Source organism: Pongo abelii, chromosome 5 (genome assembly GCF_028885655.2).
Source record: "Pongo abelii isolate AG06213 chromosome 5, NHGRI_mPonAbe1-v2.0_pri, whole genome shotgun sequence".
NCBI lineage: Eukaryota > Metazoa > Chordata > Mammalia > Primates > Hominidae > Pongo > Pongo abelii.
This window is the reverse complement of record NC_071990.2, coordinates 125047256-125057642: the sequence shown is the minus strand read 5'-3', so window position 1 is coordinate 125057642 and position 10387 is coordinate 125047256.

Here is a 10387-nt window from a genome sequence, read left to right as displayed (position 1 = left end):
AGGCAGGAAAATCGCTTGAACCTGGGAGGCAGATGTTGCAGTGACCCGAGATTGCACCACTGCACTCCATCCTGGAGACAGAGCGAGACTCTGTCTCAGAAAAAAAAAAAAAAAAAAAAAAAAGGCTTGGAATTTTGAGTGGGATCCCTGGCTCTTGTGAGGGAAGAAAAGCTGAAGGTCGAGCAAATCACCAATGGCTAACGATTTAATCAGTCAAGCCTATATAATGAAACCTCCATAAAAACCAAAAAGGAAAAAGTTAGGATAGCTTCCAGGTTGGTGAACAAGATGACATGCATTTGTCAGGAGGATGGTGCACTCAACTCTATGAGGCAGAAACTCCTATACTTGGTACCCTTCCAAACTGTAGCCTTTATGTAAATATCTGTATCTGGCTGTTTATTTGTATCCTTTACAATATCCTTGCAATAAATCAGCAATAGTAACTAAACTGTTTTTCTGGGTTCTATGAACCACTCTTGCAAATTCTTGAACCTGAGAAGGGGATTGTGGGAACCTCAGACTTGTAGCCACATGGGACAGAAGTTGTGGTAACCTGAGGACTTAATACTTGTGCTTGACTTCTGAAGTGGGAGGCAGTCTTGTAAAATTGAGCTCTTAATCTGTAGGATCTGAGGTTATCTCTAGGTAGATAGTGTCAGAATTGAGTTAAATTGTAGCACACCCAGTTCTTGTTCACTGAGCATTGGAGAACTGCTTGGTGATATGGTTTGGCTGTGTCGCCATCCAAATCTCATCTTGAATTGTAGCTCCCATAATCCCCACGTGTCATGGGAGGGACCTAGTGGGAGGAAATTGAATAATGGGGGTGGGTTTTTCTCTGTGCTGTTCTCATGATAGTGAATAAGTCTCACAAGATGTGATGGTTTTATAAAGGGCAGTTCCCCTGCACATGCTCTCACCTGCTGACATGTACAATGTGCTTTTGCTCCTCCTTCACCTTCACCATGATTGTGAGGCCTCCCCAGCCATGTGGAACTGTGTGAGTCTATTAAACCTCTTTTTATTTATAAATTACCCAGTCTTGGGTATTTCTTCATCGCAGTATGAAAACGGACTAATACACTTGGTATGGGTAAAATCATCCCATGTTTTGGTGACCAGTGTGAGAATATTGAAAGTGGTGTGAGTATAAAAGGAAAAACTGTTTCTTTATTTTTTCCAACCCCATATGATAAAATAAACTTATACTTAGTAAATTAAATTGATTTAGATTTCTAATGCCTAAGTATGTCTTATACCTTACCTTCCTTCTTGTGTCTGAGAAAAAAATGATATAATAAAATGTTTTATCATGTACTTACAAACTGAATGTCTTGAATTTAATTGCTATGTAGTTGATTTTGACAGGCTTATCAACTGTCAAAAGGAATGTTGAAGGACAAAGTTGGAAAGAATCTGAGAAATGCCCAACATATCTTTATATTTTAGTTCATTAAATAGTTTTTGATAATAGACTATGGGACATTCAAAATTGGGAAAGGATTAATTAGCTAATATTACTGGTGAGTACTATGATCAGGTACTATCATCAGTGATATAATTAATATTGGTTGAAATTAATTAACCAGCATTACTGGCAAGTACTATTAATGAAATTATTTATCAGAAGTACTATACCATTGCCAAACAATGCATTTACTTTTAAACCTGCAACTCAAGCGGAAGTGAATATTCTACTAAAAAAAGAGTTTGAAATGCTCTATTCATACTACCCAAGATGAATTATTGACCATTGGTTGCTCAGGCTAGAGAGAAAGACAGAGCTGTGGCATCACAGTTTCATTCCTGATGGGAAATAAAACAAGTGCCTAGCAATTTATGAGAGAACAGAAAAAAAGAAAAGCTTTTCTTGCAATTCTACTCATAAAGACCCAGTATTTAAAATAGACTGAGTAAAAGACTGTGAACTTAGCAACTGGGCTCAGAGTACAATTATATCCTATTGCAAAGCAGAAGTGGGGTTGGGGTGGGGTCAATGCTGGGGATTCGCTAAGCAAAAGCATTGGACCAAGGTAGAGAAAAGAGACAAAAAGCCCACATTGAATCAGAAGAGAAAACTCTGATCTGTCTGTTTAAGAACTATTAATATTATCCTGTTATCTCTGAAGAAGAATTTAAGTGTATATCAGAGCTCCATTAAAGAAGATTTATAGTGATTTATATGATTTATATCAACTTATAGATGAATAATTTTATAAAAATTTATATATAGAATCATATTTACATATATGCGTGTAATGCACCCAATGTACACACAGAACTCCATAATTTCCTTTGCTTATAATAAAAGTGTATTAGTCTGTTCTCACATTGCTAATAAAGACATACTCAAGACTGGGTAATTTATAAGGAAAGAGGTTTAATTGACTCAGTTCTGAAGGCTTGGGAGGCCTCAGGAAACTTACAGTTATGGCAGAAGGAGAAACAAACACATCCTCCTTCACATGGCAGCAGCAAGAATTATGAGAGCTGAGCCAAAGGGAAAAGCCCCTTATAAAATCATTGGATGTCCTGAGAACTCACTCACTGTAACAAGAACAGCAGCATGGGGGTAACCGCCCCACAGTTCAATTACCTTCCACCAGGCCCCTCCCACAACACATGGAGATTATGAGAATTTACAATTCAAAATGAGATTTGGGTGAGAAAACAGCCAAACCATATCAAAAAGTAAATCGTATAAAGCTAGAGTTTTATTTCACTCTTTACACCGCATATTCTCACTCATAGGTGGGAATTGAACAATGAGAACACATGGACACAGGAAGGGGAACATCACACTTCGGGGACTGTTGTGGGGTGGGGGGAGGGGGGAGGGATAGCATTGAGAGATATACCTAATGCTAGATGACGAGTTGGTGGGTGCAGTGCACCAGCATGGCACATGTATACATATGTAACTTACCTGCACATTGCGCACATGTACCATAAAACCTAAAGTATAATAATAATAATGATAATAAAAGAAAAAAAAAAAAAAGAAATTTTTTATCTTCATAAAAACCTCAAGAAAATATTTTATGCCTCGTTGTATCTGAGAGTTGAACTGCTTTTACCCACTTTAAAAAGAAAATCAAGATTCTGATGACCAAATAGTAAGTAAAACCTGACAAACTGCATCCCTTAAAGAATGATTGTTATGGATATTTATTCCTTAATCAGGACTGCGAGTTTCATGAGAATGATAGATATTCATTGCTTTTGGTCATTCATTTCTTCTTTCAGTAGCAGCATACCCACTGCATTTTGGGGACTTTTCTCTATTTTATTACGTGTACTCTGTGCCTTGTTTTCTCCCAGCATGGTTGATACCCGACCAAAACTTGAACAGTTGGCACTTCTGTTCTGTTACTTCAACTCTTGATGAGAGAGACAGAAACATGAAAAAAGGGTGAGAGCTCATTCATTCTAACCACAGCCAGAATTTGTAATTTCCTGAGCCCTGTACCATTAGAGCTACTCTGGTTCCTGCCCTTTTGAAGAGCTTGATCCTTTAGCTAATTTTCTACCCACAGTAAGCAAGCCTAAATAAAGTACATTTCTTTTCTGACCAACCTAGCCCAGTTTAGTTTCAATTGCTTGCAACCAACTACCTTAGATTATACATTACATAAACTACTTATTTCTCATAGTGTGTTTGAGACAAAATTCTAAACATATTTGGAATACTTGTGTTACATCAACAAAATAAAAGACATCATTTTTCTCCCATCACAATATATTGAAAGAAATATATTGAAACCCAGCACAATCAGATTCCTGAGTGCTGAATCTTGGAATAAACACTCTTATCAGCTTCCAATGTATGCAATCTTCTTTCAGTAGCACTGGCATAAAAATGTTAGGGAGATACTGTCGGGATTAATAGACTTTGCATCACTCCAATGCTAAGCATGTATTCATTGCCCGACCATTAATTAGAAAGCCTTCAGGAAACGAAGCATTCTAAGAAGAAAATAGTGACATCACAGAAAAATGGAGAAATAATTAACAAATCCCAAGTTTACAGGCATTTAAAAATGTTAAATGTTACTTGCCAATTGACATTTTAGTTCAAGAACACTGGAAGACCATTATGCAAACAGATGTTCTGAGGGTACTATCTTTTTAAAAAGTTACTGCGTAGGAAGAGGAAGTCTTTCTCAACTCAAATTACTTGTTAAATATTAATAGATGAATTCAAATAATTTTAGTACTACACTTAGTTTCAAGTGCCCCCTTTCTCTCATAAAAGAATGTCGTTACTCATCTGTTATGTTGCTTTCTACTTGTGGTGACTTTAATAATTTGACATTTTTTCCCTGCCTATTCACATTGCAAAGTTATTATATCCAATTCTCTGTAAAAGGGACCTAAGAAATGCAGAATATGATTGTTTGACATTTTGATGGATGTCAGGGGTGCGGGGAGGGGAGAGAGATTTATCTGTTTAGGCAGCACAGGCTTCGCTCACACTGTTTTTTCTGTCATATGATCTATGGACCTAGAAGTGTTTCACCTCTGAAATATCAAATCCAAAATTGAACTTGCTGACTTCAGCCATGTAACATTCCATTTCATTCATTTGTTTAATTCCAGCAGATTTTTTCCCACTTTATCATGACGTTTAGTATCTGGCTTCCTCTTCCTTCTTATTCATACAATCACAACTATCTATTGAATGCCTCCTCTGTACTGAACCAGGTTCTAGGCACCGGGAATAACATGCTAAATAAGACATACAGGACATTTTCTCAGAGACACTAATATTTTAGAGAGGGAGAAAAACTAAAGAAGCATATTTTAATGTTGGGTAGGAATGAATGATATCAAAAATTTAGCTGAAAAATAATAAAAAGTGATGGAATATATATGGCTCTTTTAAAAAGAGTGTAATAATTAGCTCTTGACACAATATTGCTGAAGAATAAAGTAACTTCAAAATTTCAGTACAACACACCTATCTGCAGGCTGGCTAAAGTTTGATTTAGGCTGGGCTTCCCTTGACTTGGCTCCATGCTACAGGTTGAGTTCAGTTCCTTTCCACCTGTTTCTTCAACCCATTTAAGTCAGTAGCCACTCATGCATGTTCTTTTCATGGCAAAAGATCAGAGTAAGAGGGAAAGACAAATTGGGTAATCACATTTTAAGCCTCGGTTTTGTCAGGTGTGCTAATACCCGATTGGTTAAAGCAAGTCACAGACAGGGCTTGGCCCCAAATCAAGGGTCAGAGAAATAACATGCCACCTACATGTGCATAAGGCCATGAAAGGTTGGATTTATATAAAACTAATGCAGAAGAGTGAAGAGTTGTGACCAATTATTCAATCTATCATTTTGAGTGAAACGGGGAAATTCATTGACACTTCATTTAAGATCTGAATAAGGGATTAAAGAAATTATATTAATAACTGAGAACAGAACATACCAGGTAGTGGGTAGTGGAAACAACAAGTGTAAAGACTTAAAAGTAGAGAAAGTTAGAGAAATAACAGTTTGTTTGGTATGGTAAACATGGGGTGAATGAAGGAAGAGTAGTAGTGGAAGACAAAGTCAATAGGTGTTTAATGATAAAATTTTAGTAGATCTTTAAATCCATGAAATTTGGATTTTTAAATAAGTACATCAGAAGCCTTTGGAATACTCTGAGCAGGAAATGTGTGTAATCAAATTTCTGTGTCTAAAAGATCACAGCAGCCAGGCACGGTGGCTCATGCCTGTAATCCTAGCACTTTGGGAAGCTGAGGTGAGTGGATTGCCTGAGCTCAGGAGTTCCAGACCAGCCTGGGCAACATGGTGAAACCCTGTCTCTACTAAAATACAAAAAATTAGCTGGGCGTGGCAGCATGCACCTATAGGCCCAGCCACCTGGGAGGCTAAGGCAGGAGAATTGCTTGAACCCGGGAGGCAGAGGTTGCAGTGAGCTGAGATTGTGACACTGCACTCCAGCCTGGGTGACAGAGCAAGACACCGTCTCTTAAAAAAAAAAAAAAAAAAAAAAAAAAAAAAAAATCACAAGCAGCTATGTAGAGAAATGACTGTAAGGGGGACAAAAGTGAAAGAGAGCAATCACTTAAGAGGTTTTTTGGGCAATACTAGGGAGAGAAAGATTATGACTCATACTAGGATATTAATAGTGGAGGTGGTGAGAAGTAGAATTCTGCATACAGATCCAGGTTATTGGCAAGACCATATTAATATGGGAGGGGGGCAGGGAAGTGCTGGGTAGAGAAGGGTGGGATCCATGGTGAGGGCTCCACCCTTGGGCCTGTGGCCACAGACCTAAGTGAGGATGGGCACTCCTGTTTTCACACCTAAATGGTGCATTTTTCCAAGACCACTCTGGCCTGCCACACCCCACATCTTGTGCCCATAAAAACCTGAGACCTAGCAGGCACAGACACAAGCAGATGGATGTTGAGAGGAACACACCAGCAGACACTGGCAGAACATCGATGACGGAATGACGTGAATGCCAAGGTGAGTTTGACCAGGAATGGGTGGAGGAGAGTCCAGCCACTGGGTGGCCAGACTCCAGAACAAGACAACTTTCCCACTTCATCTCCCTCCTTGTTCCCCATCCATCTCACTGGGAGCCACCTCCACCGCTCAATAAAACCTTGCACTCATCTTCCAAGCCCATGTGTGATCTGATTTTTCCAGTACACTGGACAAGAACTTGGGATACAGAAAGCCCTCTGCCCTTGTAATAGGAAGAGTCCAATTGAGCTAACACGAGCCGTCTGCAGACAGCAAAGCTGAAAGAGCATACTGTAACACATGCCCACTTGGGCTTCGTGAGTTGTAAACACTCGGCCCTAGACACCTAAAACCTGTCCCCATGACCTCTGCACCCACCCATCGGCATGCTTGCCCTAGGGGTTTGAGCAGCGGGCAGCCACACCTCTGTTGCACACCATGTGAGGGGGATAAGGGAACTCTCCCATTTCAATATTATATGATGATGCCTTGGACATAAGAAGTGAGAGAAGGAGAGGAATCAAAGGTAACTGCTAAGTTTCTAGTCAGAATAACTTGGTAATTGGCATGGCATTTATTAAGTGGAAACAACTGAAGGAAGAATGGGGTTGGTGGTAAGAATGAAAAATTTGTTTTACATAATTAAACTGTGAGCTGTTCTTTGGACATCCAAATGGAGATGTTAAGTGGTGGGAGAGTAGGAACAGAAGAGATTGATGTTGAAGCTATCAGAAAATAGATGATATTTAAAGCCTTGAAGTTGGATGAGATCACTTAGGGAATAAGGAAAAAGGCTCAATGATTCAGTGTTAGGTGCTTCCAAAATTATGATTCAGAAAGAGGAGATAGAACAGGAGAGCAAGACTAAGGAGTGGCTGGGAAGGTAGGAGTAAATCTGAAGATAAATGGTTGTCAGGAACCCAAGTAAAGAAAAAGTTTCAAGAAAGGGAGTGATCTCCTGTCTCTTCTTGATCTTGCTACTGAGGGTCAAGGAAGAGGAAGACTGAGAATTCTTCATTGGTATGTGGCATGATGGAAATTATGAATACTCTTCACAGGTACCATTTCTATGGTGTGTTTGAGACAAAGTCTTATTGGAATCAGTTAAAAAGAGAATGAGAGGAAAATATGTCAGAATATTCAGCTCTTAGGAATTCTACCAGCTGGGCTGTGAACACCTCTTATCTTTATTTCCTGTTCATATTAGATCATATGTTCACAGTTTCAAAACAGCTTAACTCTATTGCTATATTACTTTTTCACTTGAATACCCAACAGCCCCCCAAATCTTGACCAATATAACTACCACCTTTTCATTTCTATAATTGAGCAGTTGAGCACTGCTGAAGGAAATCACAGACTTACTGTGCCTTGAAAAATTCATATCATCAATACCATCTGTCATTCTCCCTGCATTTTCCTTGTTATTTGTCTCTCCTATTCCACACATATATAATTTACTTGTTCTACATATATTCTTCCTATTATAATCCTCTCATGGGACGAAGTGTCCCTTCTTATAATTTATCCATCTCAGTCTTATACAATCATTCCTCCTACTTCCGCAGCAATCTTGCTCACTAATTATCTCTTCTTCTTCTTGTAGTTTCATGACCACCCTCCTTATTGGCTCTTTCCCATCTTCAATTATGCATTCTCCATTACTTTCAATCATAACCTCAATATTTCCTCACCTCTCTGCTCCAGTCTTTCATTATTCTCCCACCAGTGGCTACATTTCTTTAAAATGTATCTCCAATCATTATGACCATATCTTGCCTTCCATTTCCTGTTTAGATTTCTGCAATCTGGAACCCACCTTCACCACCACTGCAATAAAACCTTCTTATGATTGTAATCGGAAACTTCACTAAATCTCATGGGCATGTTGAAAACCTAATCTAATTTGATTTTTTTCCCCTAGTACTTGACACTGTTAAGTTGTTATTCTTACTGAAATGTTCTCTTTTGTTGGTTCTGGTTGCTTTCACACTTAGTTTTTCTCCTATCCTTCTGGCTGCTCTAAGTAAATGTGATAGTTGGTTTCTTTTTATGTGTTACAAATTGGTGTTTCACAGGGTTTCAGCTGAGGTTTTATTTTCTTCTCCCTTTGTGTTCTATTACTGCCTGACCTCCTTCACTCCCGTGACTTAATTGTCATCTATATCCTGATGTTGCACAAATGTATCCTCCTAGGTATGTATTTCCAACAGCCTCCTGGATATTTCCACCTAGCTGCTCCTCTGATAACTTAAGCTCAATAAGAACATCATCTCGCCCACTGAAACCTGAAATCTCCAAAATCAACTATGTCATTGACTGGAGTCACCATGCATCTAAATGCCTAATAAGGAAAATTAGATTAAAAAAGTACACCCTTTATTTATGCCCCCAACTAATTAGCCAAGTCTTGTTGAGTCTATATCATGTCTAAGTCTTTTTATTTATCCAATTCCATTCTTCCCCTGTGGATCTACTCAAGTTTAAGAACACCAACACCTCTCTCTCCTGGATTTCTTTAGCAGCTCTCTAATTCAGTTCCCTGGTTTTAGTCTCAACTTATTTATTTATCTATAATACAAATATGCTAGTGTTACTTTCATTTCACACTTTTCAAAGTGTCTCCTTTTTTTTTTTTCTTTTTTTGAGATGAAGTCTCACTCTTGTTACCCAGGCTGGAGTGCAATGGTGCGATCTTGGCTTACTTCAACCTCTGCCTCTCAGGTTCAAGTGATTCTCCAGCCTCAGCCTCCTGAATGGCTGGGATAACAGGCGCCTGCCACCACGCTCAGCTAATTTTTGTATTTTTAGTAGAGACGTTGGCCAGGCTGGTCTTGAACTCCTGACCTCAGGTGATCCGCCCGCCTCGGCCTTCCAAAGTGCTGGGATTACAGGTGTGAGCCACTGCACCTGGCCTAGTTTTTTTTTTTTTTTTTTTTTTTTTTTTTTTGGTAGAGTTTAAACCTCTTTGGGTTTTGATTTTTTGAACACCTTTATCCATTCATCTCCCATTCTTCTACAAACTAGCTATATCCTATTATCCTTGAGATCTCTGCTCAAATATCACTACTTCCTGGGTATTTCTTCCCTCTCAAATTCTGACTTATTTCCTTTATAGCACTTATATTGAAATGCATGTATCTTATATGAATAGTTTCTGTAGTCTATACATACAAATTAACTTCATATTGACAGTAATGCACATTTTCTGTTTTTGCCCACATCTTGTACCCACGAAACTCTATTGCCCATTCTCCCATGAATATTTCTGAAAATCTTTGAAACAAGTCAGTGTATCAGTCAGCAAATATTTTTTTGAGGACGTATTATGATGCCAGGCAATACTTTAGATTCTAGGAATAGGGAGATGAAAACTTTGGAAGGCCTACAGGATTATAAGACATTCAGTAAACACACAAACACATACATAATTTGAGACTGCAGGTAAATGCTAAAAACAGTCAAACAAGAAACTCTGGCAGATTAACTAAGTTGAGGGGCTGAAGGGGAGAAAGGGGCAAGAAGAGGTCACAGTTTTGGCAATTGTGAATTGACCTGAATGGTGAGAAGACAGCCATGCAATCATCTGCAGGTAGATAATTTCAAGCCAAAGGAACATATTAATGTCTTGACTTGAGATCCAGTGTGGCACAAGCAGAAACGAGGGTCTTGTCATAGCAGCATTATTTGCAGAGATAAAAAGGAGATCAGAGAGGTATTCAGGGCCATGTCGTGCAAGGCCTTATAGGCATAGCAGGAGATTGGATATTATTCTGGTTGCAGTGGGAAATCATGGAGAGTTCGAACAGGACAGTGATCTAGTTTGATCACCGGTTCATTTGTTTCGGTGAGATGAGGGGACTCACATGTTCTCACAAACAAACATCTCCCATATAGTCAATGC